This window comes from Solea solea, chromosome 16 (genome assembly GCF_958295425.1).
Source record: "Solea solea chromosome 16, fSolSol10.1, whole genome shotgun sequence".
NCBI classification, from domain to species: Eukaryota; Metazoa; Chordata; class Actinopteri; order Pleuronectiformes; family Soleidae; genus Solea; species Solea solea.
The window spans coordinates 14,401,079-14,425,515 of NC_081149.1; the positions used below are offsets into that span (position 1 = coordinate 14,401,079).

Sequence of the window (24,437 nt, forward strand, 5' to 3'; positions counted from 1 at the left end):
CACGCTACACACAATGGTGTGGAAAGTCGCATGCACATACAAATTCGGATGTTTGTAATAATTTGAAATATTTATACAGAAATCGCAAATAATATTTCACTGAATATGATTTAAGCAACACTAACCTTTGCTGGATGTGCTGTCAGTATACCACAACACACAACAGGGAAACTGTAACTGATTTTAACTAGTCAGCCACTGATTATGATTGTCACTGTGTTCCATCCTGCTCACCAAACAGAGGTTTAGGTTAAAAGTGGGAATGAAAGAGGAACCAATCTCCCTAATACAACTCAGTAATGCATCAGTGTCAGCATCAGTTGTAGAATACAATATTTTTGCAGGTCTTTTCTAAGCACACTGAAAGCAAACCCCATGTCCAAATGATTAACAACAACATCAACGCCACCAAACTAAAGAGGCCGACAAAGAGGAACTGCAGCCCAATAAACTATATTCCAGTTGTTCCATCATTGTCCACATGGGCGCAGCAGAGTTTAAGAAATAAGGAAAGACATTTTCATGTTACAACCACTGGACTGTGGAGCAACAAAAGCAATGATTCTGCAAAATAAAGAAAAAAAAAACACATGTCAGGTTTTAATCAGCAGCAGCACATTAATGAACTCTCTCTTGTCCACAGCCTGTGGAGTGACTGATGCCCTGTGATGACAGTGAGGCGTCTGGATAGCCTGTAATTGATTTAGCTGTCATTACAGCATTTGGCAGTACAGGGTAATCTGGGCTCCTGTCAGGGACACTGACAGCCACTTTCACACCACGTCTGTCAGCAGTTTGGGGCTCACTGTGGCAGCCCGACGCCTCCTGAACAGGCCTACAAAGAGCATTTGCCACCCAGTCACCGAGCCTGTAGCTTTTATGAGACACGAGCATTTGTGCGCACCCTCCCCGAATGTCACGACATTGGACAATCTACCTTAATTGGACTTTTTATATGAAAAGGAGGGCAACGTGGGCTCAGCGAGTGTTCTTCAGATGAACCACATCACAACAGGCACGCACCGAAAGCTGTCAGCGTCACACAGATCCCCCACATGCAGGGGTGCAGGACTAAAACACACACATACTTAGTGAACTGAGGAGCCTGGTGGTCTTGCTGTGTCCCAGGGAGGTCACACAGGAAATTTCACAGTCCTCTTCACACTGAAAATGTGTCCTTTATCCACCCCACTGAGGACGAAAGAAAAGGGAAGAGGAGTGAAAGAGTGGATCAAATGAGACGGGGGAGGGGGGGGGGGGGGACAGACAACTCCTGAATGAGGATGGCTTACTACGTGTAGGTGTGACTCGCTGAAATGCAGTGATGCTGCCATGGTGACCCACACCCACCAAAGTAAAAAGGGCCCAGTGTTGCCACAGGTTTGGTGGAATGTGACGTTTGTGAGAGCCGAACACAAAGGGAGGAATTTTCCCTCCAAAACGGGAGCGTGAAAAGAACAAGTGAGGTCAGTTCTTGAGACAAAACATGTCTGGCATTTAAAGCATCGCAGACCAAGAAAACATGTGACTGTGTGTTTCAAACGTAGACAAACTGAAAAAAATGAATCTTTTATGTGTGCATGTGTACACTCCAGTGGCTCTGTCACCTGCCCTGTATTCCAGTTAGACTATTGTCTTATTCACTTCTGTTCCATTGTGCTCTGGTATTGAGATGGGTGGTGCATGCAGCTTCCCTGTGGTGCAGGGATGATTGGAGTCTGTGTCTGAGCTGACAGAGATGCTGCTGTGCTGAGCTCTGAGCCCTTTGCTGTTTATGCTTTGTGTGTGTGTGTGTGGAGAGACCCCTCCACCCATCCTCCTTTGACCTCTCTTTGCAGCTCTCCCACAATGTGGCTATGCTTACACAGGAAGTCAAGGATAGGATAGGATAGGATAGGCAAAATGGAAGCATGCCAAATTTAAACCGTGGATCCTATGAGAGCAAAGTCAATTCATAAAGAGTAACAGAGGGTTGTTTGTGACGACAGCATTTAGAGTGTCTGACCCAGAGGCTTCACTCTGAAGAATCCCCCCAATCATGTTCACCATTCCTCCAAAAGCACCTAGCCGCAATCTCTCAAGCACTGACTGTCGGCCTCTCTCAACCTCCCACTTCCTGATAACTCCCTAAGCAGAATGACACCCTACCCTATCCCCCCCCCACTCTCACTCAATCACACTTAACGCTAAGCTGTGGTTTTTCTGTAGGAAATCAGCAATCTGTTGCCATTACCCACGAAAATGTAGCAAGCGACAGGTTAATTATAATCTAATGCCATTATTCTGTGGTGCTATAGTGTCATTATTCATTAAAGCATAGCGAGTAGCGGTCTAACTTGTGTTTTTTAATAATAAAAAGTACTTATTTATGGTCAAGACACTGTTAATGGGGGGAACATTTTTTTTTTTTCAATTTTGGACAACCACTCGGGAATTGTGTTATTAATTGACCTGCATTTCTAACACGTCTCCCTAGCGGCTCAATAGTTTGAGAAAACTTGAAGCTTTGAGAAAATCACGGATGGAGGGAAAATCACCAAAGCACCGAGGGGAAAAACACTTTACAGAGCTCCCAGCTTTTCAAAAACCTCTCTTCTTCTCCCTCACACACATTAACACATGGGCACAAACACATACACCTCAAAACAAAGGTGCCATTTTACTCAGGAAGGGTCAGCAGTTCTCTCCATCAGACAGGGGCTTGTTCTTGGTCAGAGGCTGCTGCCCAATCTCAGGCCACCCTCCCATGGCTCCACCGGCCCCCTCTGGCCCCCACCACCCCTGGAGACAAGCTCCCCATTGTTCCTGCACTACTAATAAATGACAGTTCTCCTGTTCTGACAAACTTTAGGGCCTATTCTAAACACACTCGTGTACAAACTGGATGTAAATAGTGCTCTCTATATGAAAGGATACACAATGGCCTTTTTTCTTTAACAGCCTTATATATCTCATGAAGCTATAGAAGGTCACCTGACACCATGGAGGAATATATTCCCTTGCAATTTTAGCTATGAGCCCTGCAGACCTGGTGAGGTAATGCTCAGGGCATATTGGCTACAAAAACACGGGGTGATAATATGTAATAAATGCTTCTCCCGCTCTCCATTTCCCTTCAGTGGTCGGAAACAGTCGTGACATTAAGAATCAGGTCACCAAGAGGTCGCGCTGCTCGGTCCATGTTGTCACCTGTGTCTAACGTCACACACACACACACACACACACTAGACCGAGTCTGAGTTAGATCAAGACCAAGACGCAGAGGTGAGCCCTGAGTTTAGACATGATAAATCACCACTCAACTTAAGCTCATAAACACGCCATTAACACGCTCGACCACAGCAACTCGATCTGTTTACCTTAACCACTCTGCTGGGGGACTATTGCTCCGTGGGCAGGCATGTGTTAGCATACCTGGGGGCCTGATGTGCATGTCCATCACTGGGGCCAGCCAGCTTCATACAGCTCTGGCCCGCGGAATCGTGTCAGTTGCGCTGGCTCAACATTGCCTCACCGCTGTATGAGGTCATTTTCCAGCACTTTGGGGTCATTTTCATACAGTCTACATTTTTTTTTTTTTTTTAACTTCCAGGACTGGACTGTAGAGCTCTGTAAAAACGGTGAATAACACCTCTCCGGAAACGCTGTGAGACTGTTTAGTCTGAGGTGTATGATACCGGATTTGATCCGATTTAAGGGAATGGAAACACATTTTCCTTATGTAGCAAACGTCTGCACAATACATGTCTGGATTTCCATACGTGTTACAATGCAGCTGAACATGCAAGTGATGGGAAAGTTCCTCAGAACTGTCGAGTGGGGTAAATACAGGGTTGTTAAGTGAGTCCGACCCTGGTGAGTACATTGCTCTCCGCTGTGGCTCACCACAAGCGTATCGTATGACATCACACACACACAACCTGTGAGAAAGCAAATTCCTGCTCTGCTATTTTCAGCTGAGAGACCCAGGTATAAACAAACGTATCAAAGCGGGAACGACATCTATTGAAACGTTGCGGCTGCTAAAAGACAGAGATGGGTGTGCGCATGTGGGCGTGCTGGGGTGGATCCGCGTCTGTATGGAACTCACACAGCACTGGGGTGATGTCGGCCATGTGTAGGACAGATGCTGGGCGAGAGGGGTCACGTCAGCAGACATGCTCCCGCTCGGCCGTTCCAATGACAAAAGGAGGAGGAGGAAGAAGAGGCAGAAGTTGTGAGAAGAAGAGTAAGAAAAAAAAAAAAAAAAAAAAAAGCCCCAGTCTTTAGTCAAGGCCTGCTCACTGACACAAAGTCTGTCTTTGTCTGCCTCCCAGGGTACCAGATAAAGGAATTCTTGTGTGTCGGGGGCTCTGACCGAGTTTATTTGACACTTCAGCTCCTTTTGTGGAGCAAGTGTCCCACCGTCAATGCTGGCCATGAGAGTCACTTGGCATTAGACAGAGGGTCCCTCTTCAGCGGAGAAAGGGGGTCTTGTTTGGGGTTTTTTTTTAATGGAAGGGGTGTGTGGGGGGTGCCGATTTGGAGCGGGGGTCCTCGGTCTGTGCTCTGAGCCGTATACACAAACTGATAGTGGGGCTCTGTCCACTGTCCCGACAATAGACGGAATTCTTTGAGCTAAAGGAGGTAGAACGAAGGAAGCTTCATCAGATACCTTTGACAAATGCACGCCTAATATGAACGCAATGCCAAGAACTCGTAGTAGGCTGATTTAAAAAATGGAAACGTCATCCTGCTTAACAGGTACACAAGCACCTCCGACTGTATAAGGTTCACCTATGAATGATGCAGCATGCACCTGTGGGTTACATGAAGTGCTTCAAGAAAAATGTTCCACTGAACTTAAGCCTCGGGTCTCAGTGCGAGTACAGTTATGGCACTCAGACAGATTTACTCTCCTCTGAATGGAGTCACTGTAGGAGAGGTAAACAAACACGGACACTGTCATTTATTTTTGCTGCACCTGCTCACCCCCTTATTTACATGTCGCGGCTCAGTGGATGGACTTGTAGAGTGCAAACCTGGCACTCGTAGGTGTACGTCCAAGACGTAAAAGTGTCCAGCTATGACATGTCATGCCACTAAAACAGCTGTCAGCTTGAGTCAGTGTGAGGTGCACCCAGTGGGTCCATAGAGTAACGGAGCAGTTAGCAGGTGAACTTTGATATGTGGCGTTTCTTGTCCAAAACATCTCTACAGACACAAATTAGACTTAATCCATCCCGATCCAAGTGGCTTTGAGTTGTATTATTCAAGTGAAAGTGGATTGAGTGGTGAATATGTAGGTCATTTTCAGGTGTGGGGAGACACAAGAGTTCTAATCTGGTGAAAATCCTTCATAAAATATTGGAATAATTAGTCGTCACTGGGACACCTTTAAAAAAGTGTAGTTTTGAACAGTCTTAACGTATCGTGTCATTTCTCTTTTCCCACATACCTGTTTGATGAGTTGTCGCGTGCCGTCATCTTCCAAAGATCGCTGAACATCTGCCGAGCATCACATCCAAAATATATTCCACGATATTCCTTCTCGCGTGCCACAATCGACGCATCTCCAAAAACTATATCAGAGCCCCTCTGTAACACTGGGCTGCAAATGAACACGCGTGAACTTCCCCCCAAGAGACTCGTCTGTCCGACACGCTGCTTGTCCAGCGACAGACGCTGGGCAGCCGGAGACAGAGACAGAGACACCGCTCGTCCCGCGTGAGACAAAGTATTTCCTTAAATCCACCAGGACGAGCCTCACACACAGGCCGACTGTAGAATCCTGCAGCGGTTGCCATTGTGATCACTTTTTGTTTTGTTTTGTTGTTGTTGTTTTTTTGACAAATAATAATAATAACTTCACGCGGGTCACTGATGTTATGTCAGTAGTTAATCCTCCTTGGTGCGTCCACAGAATCCGTGCGTAAAAAAAATACTAGTACTCAAAGAAGATGGTTCTCGTTCAGGGTCCAGTTCGGTGCTGGTCCCTGGTCCCTGGTCCCTCCATCAGATCTGCCACAAGTGAAGCGTCTCTGTTACAGGACCGATGTGCTCTCGTGAAGAGCCTGAGCAGCACTGAGCCATAGTTTGAGCAGAGCACAGAAGCACATGCTGCGCTCAGCCAACGTCAACGCGCAAAGCCTCATGGTACGTGTAGTTTACTGTTACTACCAACTTTTTTTTTTTTTTTTTTTTTGGAAAGGTATCATACAATAGAAACCCTAACCATCATGTGGGATGATATTAAAACGTAACAGTGTGACACTCAATTGTTGTCTATTCACGAATAGACCTATTCTCATAAATATCTAATAAAAATATCCAATAATAATGATTTGATAAAGTAAGCTTATATGAATATAGAAGCTGTTACACTGCTGCCTCGATCACTTATCATCTGTCAGTTTGATCCCGGGTTGCGTGTGAGCCTTGTGTGAGCAGCGTGAGTGAGTAATAATGATCATCTGTCGCTGCGCAGAGATACAAGGGATGTCGGTGCCTTGAATCACCTTCCCATGAATGAATCTCTTGTCTTTCTTACCTCACTTTCATGTCCTAACCACCTCCAGGCTTGCTTGTATTTCTGGAATCATAGCTTCCCTGAAACCTTAAAACAAGGACTGGAGTCTGAGGAACGGAGCACAGGTTCCAAGAGAGGACTATGAGAGCACAACTGAACTTAGGTACACTGAAGAATAGATTTTTTTTTTTTTTTATTATTATTATTATTATTATTATATGTACACCAGAATAAAAAAAATTAAAAAAACACCTAATAATGATTATGATAGATTGTTCTAAGATCTGTATTTGATGATCATTTCAAAAAATATATAGTGATTAGATCAATCACTTTTGTGAGGATTGTATTATGCCAAAGTCAGATCTGAAGTGGATTAACTTTGACCTGAACAATAAGGCAAACCTTAAGAAATGTTAAGAATATTTTCTGAAAATCAAATCATTTACAAAAAGATGTTTTATCAACGTGAATATGAATTCACGTGTATGCAGTGACTTGGATCACTGAATAATAAAATGTGTGATGAAGCAAAATAAAGTTTTTTTATTTTAACAACTATACCTGGTCCACAACGAGAGACTGGGTTTCATTTGAAGCAGGTGAGGCTCCACTCCACCTTTTCCACAACTCCCCATTTGGCTGCGCTCCAGTACAATCCAGGAGTAACTGAATTGCACGCGATTCTGTCAATTGCAGGTACTTGATGGCTTTCTTGTGTGCTGGGGTTGAACAGTTGCTGGAGGTTTGCACACACAGCATTGCGTGACTAGAGCTGGGGATGAAAACACAAAGACATTGTTTTCAGCGATCAAACCCCCTTTATAGTAACTCAACAGCATTCCTGTCTCACATTCCTAAGCCACCGCTGCTGTGTGAAGGTTTTTTTTTTTCTTTCTTTCTTTTTTAAGGAAAAAAAAAAAGAGTGGGGGGAGGAAGGTTAGACATTTTTTAATCTGATTCACCGTGTTGATCTCGTCTTGCACAAAAGATGTCCCCAAACTCATTATTCATTCATGTTGGCTGCATTTAAGCATGACTAGCAGTAATTATCTTGTAGAGATAATTAAAAGGTAATTATCCGCCTTTCGAAAAAAAACATGCAATGAATTCATAAAATGCGTGACGTCACGTCGTGCACACGTGCACGAGTGAGGACAAATTTGGTCTGAATCCAGAGGATAAAACGTGATTTGTGCAAATGTTTATTTCGCGTCATAATATTTTTCAGCAGGGCCGCGCAAAGATCATATTGTATCATATGACGTGTTCACAGTATATCTACAGGCCCGCGAGTGTCTGCAAGTGTGCGTCCTGCTCTGCCTTTTCTCCTAGTGTGTGTGTAGGTATGCTCAAATGTTTTCCAGACTGGTGTGACAGAGATAATCATATACAGCAGAGAGCACAGGACCCTACTGAGCGCCTCACACACATGTGAGTGTGATGGGGAGAAAATGAGTGCCGAATCGGACTGTTCGGGGGGAAGCGAGACCGACTCAGTCCAGCAAAGTTTCGCTTGTATGTTTCCGCAGCAGCATAAATAAATTGTTTATAGAGTGCGTCCAACCCCCCGCCAAACAACTGTGGCGATGTACTGTAATCTGCACAAAGAGCCCATACACGGCACATGTCGCAGTGATCACCTGGCAGTGGTGGAACAAATCTAATATTTACAGGAAGCAATGACCTGTATGACTTCTGCTTTCAACATACAAAACACAGAGAGGAGGACAATGGAGTCACTCATATCTCCAGTGTGCACTCTGAGAGTGATTAAGACTAGAGGACATTCATTACTGGCTCAGCTCAGACAGAGAGGGGCTTCAGAGTAGAGCTCTTGTGGTGGACTGTTTGGATGTCCTATCCCCTTGTATCTCTTTGACTAACCCCCCCCCCCCCCCCCCCAACACAAGGCTCTATTCAACTCCACCATGAACAAATGTTTCCTTATGTGGCTCCGAGTGCCCGAACTCAAGCGACGGGACAGACCAAAAAGACAGAGAAGGTTAGAATAATGCAGGCCATATTGTTGCTATTTAACTGCTCGGCCCATCTTACAGCACGATGTGAAGTGCATATTAGTGGAGGTGGGGGTGCATGGAAACCAAGGAGTTGATGAGAAAATGACAAGTATTTCCCAAAAGCAACATGGCCTTTCACTGGCACGGCCCCAACCACAGGCTCACCACGCTGCCACACTTGGTTTCCTCTCCTCATTTTCCTCCTCGCCCTCGACTTTTCATGGCTATTATGACTTCCACGTCCACCTGGGAATTAATATGTTGAATATCAGCCAGGAAACATGAGGTTGGATTCAACGCTGGCAGTCATCGTAAGTTCATACAGGGTCAGCACACAGACGGTCCATCAGGTTGTTGGGTTGTTTTTTTGGCCTAGGCGTGGGAACGGGCTAAATGGAGCTAAACGGGGGTCACGGCAAGGTTTCAGAGTGACGTGGGTGCAGAATATTCTTGTGAAATACGGTGGAGAAAAAAAAAATGGCTTGTGCCTAATCTATATAATGAGACATAATGTAGCGTGTACCTCCTTTCTTTAGAATCAGCGAGGATAAAGGGCAAATCCTCTTGTGCTATGAGACTGATAGTACTGGACTCCCTCCAGCACCACAGGGAGTCAGCTCTGTGGAAGGAAGGCAACCATGTAATCAATGAGCACCACTGTCACCACCCCACTAACCATGTTATTTTTCACGTCCGATTGGCGCTAACCGTTTTTGTTTATTCCGAGTGTCTCCCTTTATCCCGTGCTCCCCTCAGTCTAGTTTCCCCCCTCACCCTGAATTAAGACGTCAAACTGTAAAAAAAGTTTGGTTTTTTTCCCCCCAAACATGTTTCCCCACTTGAGGAGAAAATAAATGAACATTTGGGCCGGTGTGGCTGTACAGTACAACAGACATGTGCATGACTCATGCCTCCTTCTTACCCACTGTGCACACTTACACTGAGCAAACAGTGAATTTCTTTGGACAAACAAAATCCTCCTAGAGGCTTAACATAGTGTGACCGCAATATTTTGTTTTACCTTCAGGTCTTATTGGGTTTCGGTGTTGAAGAGAAAGTATTGACCACTTGAATTAGAAAGCAATACATTGACAGTAGTCCCTGCAGCGTGCAGCTAGATGCCCAGGCATGCACATTTTAAAAGTATACACATGCATTTCTTTAAAATGCTTAATAATCTTCAAAAAAAAAAAAAAAAAAAGTTTTAATGTAAGAATTGTTCTTAGGAAAAAACGTCAAAACAGGGATCTACTGTGAATGGAAAAAAAATAAAATAAAAAATAGTTTCTGTAATTGGCACATATTTTGTGGATGCTTTCCTAGGCGTGTGAGTAAGTGCATGATCTCAGTGGCAAGTAGTGTGTAGGCAGCTGGGAGTGTGGCAGGGCTATGCGTGACTAGGAGAAATACACCTGTCTCTGTGCTCAGGTACGGAGGGGGAGCCGGCACGCAGGGGCCTGCCAGCTGAACAATGCTCTCCATTGTACCTGCGCTCTGACTGCAGACGCTCACAGGAGAGGAAACCCTGAGCCCAGTGTGTGTGTAGCTCTCTCTCTCCCTCTCTCCCTCTCTCTCTCCCTCCCTCTTTCACTCCTTGCTCACACAATCACACGACATACACAGTCAAATTATTTATAGTACACATATTGTGCTGACCGCAGGCGCCCGGGGCTCAATCCCAATAACTCTGCCTTTTACACGCAACCTGCCAATCAGAGCTGTGACGGACGGATTTTATTTGCCGTCAAAGACAAGAGCTGGCAATGTATAGAAGAACCCTTTTGTTTTGATAAATCCTAGCATTTTGCACGCAGATTAGGAAATTAATCAAGTAAGTAGAGGATATATAGATTGAAATATCATATTGTATGTAAATGATTTACTGTAAAGCTCCTTCATAACAGAAAGCACACGACTCTTAACATACACCCACACTTTGACTGTCTTATTCCAACACCAGTGCATTTTATCAGGGCTTTTTTTTTATTCCCAGTAGAGATAAGGCAAGAGACTCTTGATGTCGAGACAGACAGGCGCGAAACAGACGGACAGACAAGAGACCCAGAGAGAGAGAGAGCATAAGAGGGGCCGCTTGTCAGTACATCACTGGGGATCTTTGTGGTTTCCACAACAAAGGCCGACGTTCATTTTGTCTTGATTTGTCAGCCAATTATGATGAAAAATGAACAGGGCAACCACGGGGAAGGCTGGGTACGAGATGGGAATGCCACACATCTGCTTTGAGAGGTTTTGGCCCTGGGTTTGGGTTCTGGTGGACACAAGTACCCCTTCTGTCAAACAGAAACTCCAGCTGTTCCCCAGATGGGGCCGGTTATTCGCTCCCATTTGGAGGGTGCCCAAAAGAGCCCGAGACTCTTTGATCCCCTTAACTGGAAGCCACAGCGTCTCCCCAAGTCTCGTTTGTGTGCTTCTGCAGCGTTTGTGTCATCATTCATTTACCTGTGAAGTTCCTTGACACCCTTGTCTGTCTGTGTGTGTGTGTGTCTAAGTATGAGTGCATGTGAAACACCAGCGCTATCTTACATGAATATGAGTATGAGTGTGTGTGTGCGTGTGTGTGTGTGTGTGTGTGTGTGTGTGTGCTCACTGACTAACGCAATACAGTCTTCATAAAGGTAGTATTGTTAAGTTGCGTGCGAAGCTCATGCTTCAGGCTTTGGGGCCCCGCCCACTCCTGTAAACCACGGCCTTTTTTTTCCTTCCCTTTTTTTCCCTTCTTCACCTTCCCCTTTCTTTTTGTTACAGGTAAACATTTGATGTCCGCACGCAATCCCCAGAGAGACTCCTCCCCTTGTTCTCTCCTCAGCTCCCTTGGTTTCCACTCAGTGTTACTCACACCCTCTCTCACCACACACGTACTCTCTCTCGTGCTCACTCAGACACACTACCCTTCCCTCCCCATTCTTGTGACATTCCTCCTCTCACTGACTCAGCACCTGTTTCCTGTGAAGGCTATGAAGTTTCGTCCTCTCTATTTCTAATTGACTCAAAACACCATGAGAGGGGAATACACACTTGACAATGTTCTACCCTTTGACTTGATCGTCTTTATGTTTGCGTTCAATCTCAAAACGAGCCGGCTCTTTAGTTTCTATATGGACCTTTTTTTGTTTGTTAGTGTTAATATAAATGCCATGATTTTTACTTGACAATCTGTATCCAACGCCTTTATTTTTACAATTTCTGTCTAGTGAAGCTGCACACTTCAGTACAACAAGCGCACAAATAAATCCTCACCCTTAAAATGACAAAAGCTTTGCAAGTCCAGCGTATCCCTCAACTCATTTCTAATACGTTTTGCAATATTATTAGTTTATTATCCATAAGTACATTTTTATTTCTATAGCAACTTTCACAGATATAAAGTAAATAATCCTTCCAGTTTCATTAGGGTTCTTGCAACCTTTGTTGCTCGAACCCTAAATATAACAAAATCATAAAAACAACCAAAGTACAGAACACAATACAATACAATATGTAAAACATAGAAACCCTACATACAAACCCTCACTTTCACCCTCATTCAACTCAAAGCTTGTTTTTAAAAGAGTGGACACATGAGTTAGAAAGTGCAATTTGAGTGGTGATTCCAAAGTCTCCTCTAGTTTTGTACTTTGTTTGGGGAACCGCTCGTAATAGCCTGTGATCTGCAGACCTGAGATAAAGTCTTGGGAAGTACAAGTGTAGCAGATCAGCAGATGTATGAAGGAGCCTGACCATTTAACGCTCTCAAAGTAGTAACAAGGACTTTAAAATGCCTTCTAAAATGTAACTAGTAACCAGTGAAGGGATGCTAAAATATGCTCTTTTGCCGCTGTGAGTTAAAAAAATCCAGCTGCAGAACTCTGGACAGTCTGCAGACGGTCAAGTGAAAAAGACGAATCCGAGGCGAGATGACGTTGGAAATAGCAGTTTCTGATTAGCTTAGACTGTTGCCTTCATTTGGTCACTTCACTGAACCGTTTCACAACCCAATAACAACACTGATGACTTGAAACCTTATAAACTTCCGTTTTTGTCGTTGCCCCGAGGTTCTTCAAGTAGCTTGCGCAAAGGAAATACGGGTGAATAGCATTGGAAATATTTATTGGTGCGTGTGAATGATTGCGATCTACCAGATGTTGAACACCGAGGGAAACGTAATAAAACAAGTCCAAATCTGGTCTCGAGACTCTCTGTGCAGCAGCTCTGTTACAAAAAATGCCAATCTCAGTCACGCACATCCCTCAAGCTTCTCTTCACAAGACGCCGCGAGAGCAGAGCGGGGGGAGGCTCCGACTGGTTCTGACATATCGCGGATGACCGTCGTGTCCGAGCAGAGAGAAACACGAACCCCCTCCGTCAGCTACATGCAGCACACATATGACTTCAATCAGAGCCACTAAATGTACGGGCAGAGAGAAAACTTGTTAGCAGAACCAAGCGCTCCCACCCACACTTGCATGTCCACACACATTCTCATGGGCTACTTATTGAAACGAGGGATAACTTGGAGATAGAAAAAAAAAAAAAAAAAGTGGAATTTTGCTAGTATAAGAGATACACATAACGACATAAAAGAAATCATTTCAATCCCTACATAATTGTGGCTGCTGCTCTCTGGCATGAGGGTTGTTGTTTTTTTTTGGCTCCCTCCAAACAGCCCAATTAGTAGCTCAGCTGAGGTGGGAGTGTATTATACAAATACAGTTACTGTACCAGCATGAGCAGCCTGCAATGAGGCTATGTTAAATGAACATTAGATTTGTTGTGCCCACAACAAGTTACCTATTGTTGTACCGGCCTTTTTCGGCTGCTCCAGGAAAAGCCATTCAAACAAGATAATCCGTCTGCGTCTCGTCAATGCAGCGCAGTGTTTTCCCCCCGTGCTCGGACGTCACAATCAGACAAAGGGGCCGTTTGATTGGGAATATGAAGCAAGTGGTGTTGGGAGGATAGAGGGACACTTCTTGCAGTCACAACACCATGTGCTCCAAATAAAGACGACAGAAATGACGCGTCCAAATACCTATTTAGATATAGATTCCATCTTAATCCTGTCTGTGTTTAATGCGTGGTTCATATCTGCTGCTCTCTGCTCTCATTGAGAACAATGGCTTTTATCCATGGAGGCAGAGTGGATGTCCTGGATAGTGAGGTGTGGCTGTTGGGTCAGAACAGTGAAAAGAGCTGCATTGTCTCCCCCCCCCCTCCCCTCCCCTCCACAGCACAAGGTGTGGTTGGCTGACAGCGTGGCAACGTAATAATGAAGCACGCGTTCTCAGTAAATGTGTACCACATGGCTGCTAAAGAACCCATTGTTCCTTGTCCATCTCTATGTCACGCGGGTAATGAAACATATGAGGATGTAGCCATAAAAAAGTCTAACATGTATGATGATAATAAGATGCATTTTTTTTTTTACTACGTACTTTACTGTTTTGTGTTAGGCCTCAATTTTTTTTATCAGTTACAAAAAAAAAAAAAAGTGCAGTCACATAGGCAGAGACAGACAAGTGTGGGGGTATGATGTAGTACATAGCGTGTGTCACTCTCTCTCTCTGGCCATGTCAGGCAGTTGTTTGTAAACAGTACTCCCCACACCCCCGAGCCAGCTAATGACAGGGTTGAGCTAGAATACAATGGCTCCCTGGCACGCTCTAGCAGAGAAAAGCACAGCACTGACAAAGCAGCTTTGAAATGAATACAAGCGCTTCCATCAGCCACGTTGGGATTTTCTTATTGGATTTGTTTGATGTCGTCAATGTTTTGCAGAATTATGCAAAACACGGACACACACATGCACCGTGTTAGAGCTCTGCCTGTGTAGATCAATGTGCTACTCGTTTATCAACATGTCAACAACAAAAACACATTACAACACCGGAAGATTGGACTGCTATCTGGGTGTGGTTAAAAAAAAAAAAAAAAAATGACCCAGAAAATCCTCAGTCAAGAGGGTGAGGAGCTAAAAAGCGTGCATGGCTATTGAATCATATCAACAGTAAAAACATGCCAAAATGCATTTCTCGCCATCATTATGACATAAAGTATGGCACATGAGTGTACACCAGTGATTGACAGCTGGTATTCTCTAATCCTGGTTGCAGGCCACGCCTCTGAACTTCAGATTGCAAAAATGTCAACATGGCAGCAGCCATATCACGGTTCCAGAGGCTTCGAACATGAGAAGGTGTGAAACAAACAGAAGTATGACTCTTCAGCATTTGCCCTGGTCCAAGGTCTCAATGGCTAAATTGTGTTGCTATGTTATCAAACTAAAAAAAAAAACTTTTTTTTTTTCCTTCATTAATTCAATGCAGGCCTTGTGATGGCAACCTGTCCAGGGTGTGACTCCACCTTTTGCCCCATGTCAGCTGGGATTGGCTCCAGCTCCCCCATTGTAGTAACCCGAGTGGTTTAACTTGTAAACAACAATGCAGACTTTGAGGACAGTTGATGCTCTTTACTGAACTGCTTCTCAGCAGTTAACATCCATTACCAGCAGCCACAACAGAGTCTGAACAACCAGAAGTCCCCCCCCCCCCCCCCTTTTTAGGTAGTGACACAATATTCACTCTATAACCCCTGTGACCCTCGTGTGGAGGATAAAGTGAGACAATGAGTGAGTGAGTGAGTAATTCAACACAATGTCCCCAAATCTCTTCAACAGGAAGAGAACTTGAATTTGAGAACAAGACACACGCGGAACCAAAGAGTGCTGGATTTTCAACGGAGGTGAAAAGAGTACTGAAGTACTCTACTCAAGTAGAAGTACCACTATTTTGATAAAAGTACTGGTCTAGAAATGTACTCAAGTACAAAAAGTAGCTCGTTTAAAATGAACTCAAGAGTAAAAGTTAGTTACTTTTCTTGTCCGCGTCATTCCCCTGTCCTCATCCATAACAGATGTGATTTAAAACGTAGCTAAAGTACAGTACTTGCAAAAAAAATCCACATATTTAATTAAAAGTGAAATTACACATTTTAAAAAATGACCTTAAAAAGTACAAGTACACAAAAAACCTACTCAATTACAGTAACTCATTTAAACAGCAGTTGCATGTCAGCTGACTAGATGGCTATCTGTTGTATTTACCTCCTCCGTGTCTGTGCTACAAAGAAACACCCATGCATATCACAGCCAACAATCACACTGAGGGAACGGTCGTGTTTTCTGACTGGCAATTCCAGTATGATTAGCAGTAACTCCTTTTTTTTGCTATTCTTGACCTTTTGGTTACCTGGCAACAGAGCCATGCAGGTAACGCTCTCATCACATTTTGCTGGGGACGACGTGAATTACCGCGGAGGCTCCCCGCCGTATGGCGTCCCTTTGATGTGTGACAACGATGCGCCGCAGGTCCCACTCTCGCTGACGCTGACTCACTGTGAGCTAGCGTGACAACCGAGGCAGGTTAATGTGTCTCCCCCCCCCCCCCCCCCTCCAGACAAACACAATGAAATATGACTGACAAGCAGTGGCTTCAAGGCAAAGAACGTGAACAAAAAATTGTGAGTCTTTCTTGTCGTGGGATTAACTCCTCCTTGTATTTAAGAGGTCAGGGCAATTAGCGTGGAACGACACTGTTACTTTGTGCACACATTAGGAAAGGATCACCGCAATCCGCATGCGAATGTAAATCTACCCAGCCTCTGGGCAGACAGAGAGCACACCAAGCTCTGTTTAAAGCTCTTATGGGCGTCTGATATTTATTCTAACTCTGCATGATATCACCGCACAATAAAAGTTCCACTTTTAACATGCCTCATGTTGACTTTGCGCTGCAGAGTTAAGCTTGAAAACACAAGCCGTGAGCAGTCTCGACTGCGCGGTCAACAAGAAAATGAAAATCAAGCTGGTTATAAGTCGTCCTATTGTTAAGGGAGGACACTGTGACAGCAGTAGTGACACATCTGACATTCAAGACAAACAGCAGCTGTCTAAATCAACTGTCATGGAAATTTACACACACACACACACAAATATATCTATACATCACACTTGTCTGTGACTGTACACTCCGTCGCTTTGACGGCTGTTGAAAGAGAGAAATGCACCTTCACATAAATATTGGCTCAAGCCAGCAGCTGTGCACTTTAAAGCAAAAACGCGTCGTGCACAGCCAGCGTTTTGATTTATCTGTTTGTTTTTAAATATGTATTCCAATGCATGCGTCAGCCGGCTGACGTTGTAAAGTCATCATCACACCATCTGCAACAGCTTGTTACTGTGCGCCCGTATTGTGGGAAAATGTGGCTCTGAGCAAAAGCAAAACCCATAAAGAGTGGAAACCCTATCACCATTATCATCATGCTATGTTTATTTACTTGCAGGTCCAAAGCGAAGGGAAGTGGGCAAGTTAAGTAGTTTGTGGTGGTTGCTTGCAGAGGCTGGATGATGTGCTCTGAGGGCGCAAAGTATGTGTGTGTTTTGGAGTGGCTGATGAGGGCTGAATGGGGCACTTGTTGTAAAGACGAGACATTGCAATGCACCCGCTGATGGTGGCCCCTTGGTTCTCTTTATTGTGCGGATCTCAGAATCTCTTCATACGGGGAAGCAGAAACCAGGGGGGTCTGGTTTAGAAAAAAAAAAAGAGTTTGTGATAAGATAAAGAAAGATCCAGCCCATTCATAAGAAACACCAAGCCCCTGAGACACACATGAAGACAGGAAGCCAACAGTGGGTTGCCAACCGAAGGTAAATTTCACCTGTATTTCCCCTGTCCTGCTCTCTCACTCTCTCTTATTCTAACACAGTTGGTTGACATTTATAGCACCAACAATGGACTGTTAACCTCTTTTTATTAGGGGCAACAGTTGAAATCACAACTCATTGTCTTCCCCAGCCGTGCAATGTGTGATTTGTGCTTGTGACACAAAGTCCAGAGTCTGCTGCCAACACACTGAGGATGACGTCTAGGAGACTAGGACGGGTTTCACCTGTGTACAGTCAGGAGCAGGTTACTGGGAGAGCATGAAAGTCAGGTGACCCCTGGCTTCTCCGGGTCAGAGGTGACTGGCAAATGCAGAATAACGCCAGTTATACAGGTAACACCGGTGTTACACAACACAACACAAAAACTAAATGTATTACAAGAGAGCGTCTATTGCTGTGGCTTAAACATTTATGGAGGAGCTACATGTGCACGGAGGAAAAAAAAAAAACAAAAAACATTCCAGCTCAAGGTGTTCCTTCTTGTAAACACTGTCATTATTCTACATAGGTGTGTATGGTTTGATAATATCTCTGACTCATGCACTTGTAGTAGCTTTAATCATTTTTCCCTTGTGGAAGCTGCTGCAGGTGCTATTACGGCGACCGGTATCGAGGAATGAAATTGAAAGAGACTGATGACTGTGTCTGTGACTAAGTTTGATAAATGAAGACACCATCCCTTGAAAATTAAAAAAAAAGTTATATTATATAAAGTCATATATGTATATGTGTGTATATATATATATATATATATATATATATATATATATATATATATAAAATCCCCTCGACTATATGCAGCACGTATCTAATTTGTAAAAAGTAAGAGACTGATTTATTGAGGGAAGCCAACAATTTGATGTCAGAGGTTTGCCCTCCTGCATGCCTGCATGCATTACTAAATGTATGGATATTAACCTCGGTATGATATGGGCTGTCGGAGATATTCCTTTGTTGTGTGGAGCGGTGTTACCCTCCGGGCTGCAGCAGCGCGAGTGCGAGCTCTGCAAACAAGAAAAGCCGCTCTGTTTTTGGATGGCTGTCTTGGCTTTGTATGAGCGCTTGCTGGCATGCAGTCAAGATCCTGCCCCTAGAGAGGGAAGATTAATGACAGCTAGTCACGGAAAGGCTTAACAGCAGTAGAGAGCAGAGGCAGAGGAATAAAGTGGGAGAGGGCGGATGGAGGATGGGGTGGTGGTGGTGGTGGTGGTGGGGGTGACAAAGGTGAGGAACCGCTGTGTTAAAAGTTTGAGCGAAAGGAGAAGCGATGGTGTGTGACTGTGAGAGTTTGTGTCTGTTTGCATGTGAAACAGCACAGCAAACAGATTAAAGCGTTTAATGGAGTCCTCATCGACAGCGATATAACTTGTAAAAACATTCTCCTACAGTATACCCTCCCTATAGTTCACCACAATAATCCAGCTAATGTCCACATGACAGCTCTAACATCCACTGAACTCACAAAAACCCTCACCTCCCTTCACACTCTCTTTCACGTGTGCTGTATATGTTCAACACCTCTGCCAAATACCAGGAGAATTGCTCGGCTCGGCTAATTACACAGGTTTTGTTCGGTTGCAGTCTAGACATTCCATCTATTATCCAACCTATAATGACATTAACTACGGCTGCAACTAACGATTGCTTTCATAATCGATTCACTGCTTAGCTCTTTGGTCCAAAAATGTCAGAAAATGGTGATCGGTGTTTCCCAAAAGTTTAAGGGCAAGCACGGGTCAATGAGCTCCTCTTTCATTTCCCAATCATACAGCTAATAAATGCACTTTTTGCACTGAGTAAAAAAAAAATCTGGTTTGGGACTCAAACATTCCTCAAATCATGAGAGATAGGATGAGAGAACTTTTCTTCCTTTTTTTTTTTTTTACTACATTCTGCAGACTGCTGCATTCTGCTGGATTCTTCCATTATAATGCATGTTGAAATCTTCCATTTTGTGGTGCCAGGCAATTCTGACCACAAGAATGAAGGAAAAGTTATTATTTCAAACCACGCTGATCCAGAGAACATCTCTCTGAGCACAGAAAATGGCTTTGCCAGAGCGTATGTTGATATCAAGATGTGCTCAGCTCTCAGTCTCTGGGAATAATGTTTATATTGGCCTGTTTTGCAGAAATGTCATTAAAATGCAGAGGCAAGTCAACCGAAATCCTACCTACTCCTTCACAAATCAATTGGCTGCATGGGAGAACACACAAACGGCTGGGATTTGCATGCATATTAAATCATTAGTCGACCAAACCTAGCGTTTAAAATATGCCAATTCTGATGTGTTTATAGCCTCAAGCATAAAACATGGAAGTTGTCAGAGGATTCTCACGCAGACAAGTTAGTCCACTCTCAATATGCCACGATTGTTGTTGTTGTGTTCGTCGGCATGCAAACAGCTGTTTGGAAATAAATCCTGGAAAGTTGTACTGTTTAGATTATAAAAAACAAGTAGTAATAAAAAGTAACACAGATGATTTGTCTGACAAAGGAGTATTTAGTTGATGAGAGCAAATCAACTACTTTGTTGGCAAAGAGAGTTCAGACAGCTACCTAGCGCAGTCAACCGTGACCCTGACTCCACAGTACATCTCAAATTAGCAACAACTGTTGTCTCCTTTTTAAATCTTACGGCCAAGTATTTCACTGTGTAGTTATGAATGTGAACCATCAGAACGGATCTGAAATGAATCAGGGTTTAATCAGATTTGAAGAATGTGCGTAGCTGGTAGTCTGACTATAGCCTTTGCCTATCCCATAATACATTTTAAAGCCAATATCTACGGTGGCTGACAGGGGCAAACACACTGCAATAACCAAAGCACATGCAGGAGGAGAAATGAGCGGAGACTTGCCGGCGTTTGTGAATATGCAGTTTGTTTCTCCTCCTAAATATCTGCCAATACAATATTGTGCCGATCGCATTGTGCATCCCTAAAAGAAACCGCAGGCCAGGGTACTGCCCTCACTACTTTTGGAAGTGAAGGTGTCACTGAACTGAGAGGAAAGAAAGACATCTATGGTATATTAGTCCCTGAATCCCTTCATTGCTGCACCTGGAGGAAATTAATTTTGCTTAGCAAAACAGTCACGCTCAATAGTACATTTCAGCATAGTTTTATCTGGCACACTACGCCGTACATATTATCCACAGCTGTTAGATCTCTGGATCGGTGAGCAGAAAGTGTGAAAACCTCGAGCTGTTTTATGACAGCAGTAAATCAACAGCCTGCGTCCCTCTGAGCCAAGTCACATACACAATACTCTACTTCTTTATCCGCTTGACAACGTATTTTACCCGAACACCTGCCACCCCCTCTGCCAGCATGAAGGACAAGAGTGGAGAAAGCAGCAGAGAGAGAGAGACTAAGGCAGGGGAGCTAATTGCTGCCAAGCCCCTACAGTTCTATAGGGTGGGGAATGTGTAGAGGAAGAGAGGGGGCGATAAAAGAGAATAAATATTATTCCTCATACAAAACTGCTCTGAATCAGCACTGAACTGTGTTTAAAGCTATAACCTGAATGAAGCCATTCAGTGAAAAATGCTGACATGCGCATAAACAGGTGAAAAATGCTCAGTGAAACTTAGGTCCATGGACTTCTGGTCGGTACATTGAATGCAGTGATGGTCATGTCATTCAGTGCAGGTTAAAAGTCAGTTTTTTAAGAAGAAATGAAGTTAACCACTGGCCTCAGTAGAGTCAGAATATGACTAAAATATGTGCTCTTTAACATTCAAAATCCCCTGATTTCTCCATTCACTGTCTTCTGTGGTCAAAGTGACTTTAAGAAAAAGTGGTTTATAGACGATCAAAACAGTTGTAAATATTTATATAAATATTGTAGAATATGTACAATATTGGCAACAGATGAACTCTCCCAAAGGCCCATCATATAAGACATGAATGTCCGATTGACTGATTGATTGACAGTTAAACCCTTTTAATATACACTGTGAAAAGAAAAATAATCACAAATAACTTCATTTGGTAACACTCAAATTAATTAGTTGACTTAAACTAAAACATACTTCACTTGTTAAAATTCAAATAAGCTGATTGAATTAAAATTACAGTTAGCAAGTTAAATGATTTGACCAATTTCCTACTTTAGTTTGAATTACCAAATTAGGTCATCTTTAAGTTTTTTCCGTGAGGGTACTTTGGTTCCAGCAATCAGTACAGTTTACATTCACAGTTTAATTGTTCTTTTCCAGCAACTGTTGTCTCCTTCTACTTGCGGGTCAAAGACCGGGGAGGACATTTTTGTGCATGTGCAACTCCAAGTCCGACTCCAGTCCGACTAAACCTACACATGCAGGAGTAATCTGACTATAACCGCATTATCCAGGTATGTTAGTCCGACTGAGACCAGCTGGATTTGACACAAATGTGTTTACATTCCTTTAACTGGTCAGACTTTGTTCATCCTAAAGCTTCGTCTACATCTCAGGTTGTTATTCTTGCATACAGTAGCTCTTGGTGGGGGAGAAAAACAATCTGGCTTTGTTTGCTGACTTGCAGGGTTAATGTTCCAAATCAGTTTCCAAAATCAAGTAGAAGGCGGGTCATTTGAGCCCCAGCAGAGGCATATTAGATTAGTCATGGGGGGGGGGGGGGGGGTTGTCTCACAACTCAACAACAACGAACTCATCAGCAATCTGTAATCAAATTTCTTTACCATAGGATCTGCAGGATCTTTGGAATTAATAATGAATCCAAGAATGACGTTGTGTTTGGCCAGTGTCACCACTCAGAGCTCAGTATCCGATGGCATCTCTATAATAAGTACAAGAAGCACTTGGGGAGTGCAAACCTTTGCCAAGGCTAACGCTATCTCACCATGTTGGAGAGGGTGAAACAAAATTCCCAGATCCGCCATTTTACTCAAGATCTGCTCAAGAACATAATGTGATCTAACCAATCTGTCCACAAAATTTCATGGAAACGATTCTGGGTTGTTTTGTTGTTGTTGTTGTCGTTTGTTGGGCTAATTTGGCTGGCAGACAGAGGTAATCGTACATGTTGAGGATGATCACAGAGAAAAGCCAATCCACCAAACACAGTCTTAAAAAAGGTCAGTCAGTCAGTCATCATCTACCGCTTTTATCCTCAACCAGAGGGTCGCGGGGGGTGCTGTGCCAATCTCAGCTACATCGGGCGATAGGCGGGGTACACCCTGGACAGTTCGCCAGTCCATCGCAGGGCCACACACAGATAGAGACAAACAACCATTCACTCTCACACTCACTCCTATGGTCAATTTAGAGTGTCCAATTTACCTATCCCCACATTGCATGTTTTTGGACTGTGGGAGGAAGCCGGAGTACCCGGAGAGAACCCACGCACACACGGGGAGAACATGCAAACTCCATGCAGAAAGGCCCTTGTTCCAACCGGGGCTCGAACCCGGGTCTTCTCGCTGCAAGGCGAGAGTGCTAACCACTACACCACCGTGTGGCCCCTTAAAAAAGGTTAGGTTTTTTATTTTTTTTTCATGTTTGGTTGACTTTGCAATCCATGCCGCCATTTCTGTGAACCAGCCTGGGACCCAGACACTCCTCTTCACTGATAGTGTGGCTGCCAGCAGGGACAGAGGGGGGAAAAAAAACATTTTAGCCAATGAAGAAATGGCTCGCTCAATAAAACCTACACTTAATTAAGTCAATTATTAATTAATTGTTGTGTTTCACGACTTTATCTCACTATTAAACAAAGGCTACTGATTCTGTATCACTTCACAAGTCATAAGATAATACATTTGAACTTACTGAACCGACTACACACAGAGCTGGACAGTGAACTAGGAGTTTGGCTGAAGTGGTCCTGGGGTGGATGCAGTCCATAGCAAGAAGGAGAGGCAATAGTTGGTCCTGGGTTACATGGCACAGAGGGGGGAGTGTCTGAGGGAGAGAGGAACTCTGATGAACGGGCACAAAGGGACTATTGGTTTGGCCATGATGTAGCGTGAATCCAGTCGGAGTTCTGTGGGAAGAGCTGAGCTCAATTGGACATTGGAAAAAAAAAAACTACAGATAATGATCAGTTCCTCTGGAACGGATTATCTGGAATTATTAACATCCACTCATGACCGTTTTGTTCACTAGAGTCGTGTTATTGAAACGATCAGTACCTGGAAGCATTTGTTGTTTTTTTGGCAAATTTTGATAACAATCAAAATGAAATATATTCCAATTGTATTTGCATCGCAACCCAAGCCAATGCATGTTGCAATCCAGGGTGCACCGAAACCCATGAAAATAAAATAGATGCCTGATCCAAAACTACGACACAAACCCATTGTTCCTCATCATGCAACGCTGACTGCAAAAAAAAATAAAAAATACACACATTTCAATGCCGTATGCAGCTGAAGGAGGGGGGGGGGGGGGGGGGGGGGTACAGATAGAGACATTGTTGGGTGCCCTGAAAACATAAGTAAGATGACAGAGGGAATTTGAATAAATAATAATATTTTCCGTGTCTGTTAAGGAGATCACAGACTACTGTGCTCTTAATGCAACGTATGCCACTTGGCTTTAATGACCACATAGACCACAAGGCTGAGCAGAGCAATCCAAAAACACTTATTACCACTGGAAATACTTCCCACTGCACTGTTAGTCCTGCACTTGCTTTGACCTGAAGTCTGGGGTGGTTACTTAAGCTATGCCACCGGTGACCACAGTCAATTTCCATTTCCAGCCACAACCCAAAGTTAAACCGTTACCCCCAATGACCCCCCCCCAGACTCTCCGCATACCTCCTGCGCCCTGCGATTCCTCCACCCTCCCTGTGTCCTCCCTGGCACCTTTGCCCCACGGCCTGGCCTCATTCATCTAGCTGCCCCTCTACGGCCAGGAGAGCTGAAGGCCCTCTTTGTATGCACTCCCTGGGAGATATTAACCCCCCGTCTCCACACTCCTACCAAACAAAGGAAGCACTTACTAACCGCTAAAGCCTTAACAAACAGGGCTTTTCAAATTAACCCTGCTCCATGCGGTGCAAAGAGAGGGGAGCGCACAGGAGAGAAAATCTCAAAACATTTACTTGTTGTTTTTTTTTTGCATATTACAGAAAACCTGGTGGTGCTGTACTCGGACGTGGTTGTGGTGACTCGCGTTGCCACTAAGTCCTTGCTTGGACATAAAAAAAGGGAAGGGCAAGTCCACATGCTTTGACAG

At 44.0% G+C, this 24,437-nt stretch overlaps 1 long non-coding RNA gene across 2 annotated transcripts in view; it reads right to left on the reverse strand.

The window, feature by feature from the left end:
* LOC131475633 (uncharacterized) overlaps window positions 1–24,437 on the reverse strand; it is a 99,747-nt gene that overhangs the window by 39,706 nt on the left and 35,604 nt on the right. Inside the window, exons 2-4 of one of the 2 annotated variants that reach the window (XR_009242519.1) lie at window positions 7,073–7,283; window positions 6,530–6,615; window positions 5,438–6,000 (exon numbers count right to left, since the gene is read on the reverse strand). This is a non-coding gene — a long non-coding RNA (uncharacterized LOC131475633). Of the gene's footprint in view, window positions 1–5,437; window positions 6,168–6,529; window positions 6,616–7,072; window positions 7,284–24,437 lie in introns of those variants that run through there. The other variant, XR_009242518.1, reaches the window with a different exon arrangement.